Here is a 1,563-nt window from a genome sequence, read left to right on the forward strand (position 1 = left end):
CAATAAAGGGCTCCTGTTGGTAAGTCTCAACGTAAACTGAAAATATGTTAATTTTTGTTTCCATTTTTTCTCTTTACTCAGCACGCAGGAAGTACGCTTTTTTATCAACGGAAAAGAACATGTTGGTAAGAACATATTATTATATTATACATTCTGTGTTTGGTTTAAATGTATGTGACGAGTAATGCTGCTTGTTTACTTTTGTTGCTGTTGTTGTTTTTGTTGTTGTTGCTGTTGTTGTTGTTTCTCTTTTTGTTGTTTTTGCTGTTGTTATTGTTGTTAATGCTGCTGCTGCTGCTGCTGCTGCTGCTGCTGCTGCTATAATAATAATTGTTCTTGTTGTTATTGTTTTTTGCTGTTGATGCTGTTTATGCTGCTGTTGCTGTTGCTGCTGTTTCTGTTGTTGTGTTGTTGTTGCTTCTTCTGCTGATGTTGTTTGTTATTGTTATTGTTGGTGTTGTTGTTGTGTTTGTTGTTGTTGTTGTTGTTAATTTTTTGTTGTTGTCGTCGTTGTTGTTGTTGTTACATTTTTGTTGACCTTTCGGGTATAATTTGGGCAGTAATCTTATAGAACAGTTTGATAAAGCTCAATAGTACAGTGTGCTTGGCTGCTCATGTGCTCTGCGAATACGACTGGTCTTGTAGTAGGTTACGCCACGGAAGCAAAACCGCCACAACAACAATAGCAATAACAACATTAATAACAACAAGCCGCCCCCCACACACACATACTAAAAAATAAAAAAGATAACCAAATAAAAGAAATAATGTAACCACACGTAACACCAAAAGACAAAACACAACAAACTCAAATAAAAACAACAACTCAAAACAATTTTTAAAAAATTTGAAAATAACAGAATATTCCTCAAACGATAACAAGGAAACACTCAAAAATCTCCACGAACCTGCATTCCTATTGTTATTAGAGCAAAATATAGATCTAGCATTGCGTATGTGTGTGTCCAGGCGCGTTAATTCTATTGGCAAACCAAACAGAATATTCTGGCGAAATCTGTCAAAATAATGAACATTGGCCGAGGGCTACTTTCATGTTATATTTTATTATACATATACTTTTCTGGCGTGCCCATAATATTACTTCGTCGCTTAATTTTGAACGATTTGAATTTGAATACTTAATTAACGTTGAATAGTTAAGGCGAATTGGTATACTACTTGCGCTTGGTGCGAACTATTATAAAACGTTCTTCCTCTTTCAAGGCACTCAAACTTTCAAATTCCAATGTCCACTAGCCTCTATCGGTGCCAAAACCCAAATAACGTGACCCTCACAAGAATTGTCTGTCAGTCAACACCCTTTGTTATCGGCTGTCTCCAGAATATTACACATGCCTTTCTTGTCTAGAGATAGTAAAGTCTTGACCTTCCTGGAGAAGCGAAGCTGTTGGCAGTGTGAAATACAATCGACCCCGTTTGTGTTGAACTCGCTTGAGTTGATCTTCGGTTAAGTTGATCTTTTTCTCCGGTTCCAGCACCTCTTCTTCTTTTCAGATCCCAAAGGTTACGTTGTACCTGGGATGTGTGTGTGTGTGTGTGTGT

General features: G+C 37.0%; 1 protein-coding gene across 1 annotated transcript in view; it reads right to left on the minus strand.

The window, feature by feature from the left end:
* LOC101856089 (cytochrome P450 2C42) overlaps positions 1-1,563 on the minus strand; it is a 21,882-nt gene that overhangs the window by 3,866 nt on the left and 16,453 nt on the right. The window lies entirely within an intron of this gene.

This window comes from Aplysia californica, unplaced genomic scaffold, assembly GCF_000002075.1.
Source record: "Aplysia californica isolate F4 #8 unplaced genomic scaffold, AplCal3.0 scaffold00097, whole genome shotgun sequence".
NCBI lineage: Eukaryota > Metazoa > Mollusca > Gastropoda > Aplysiida > Aplysiidae > Aplysia > Aplysia californica.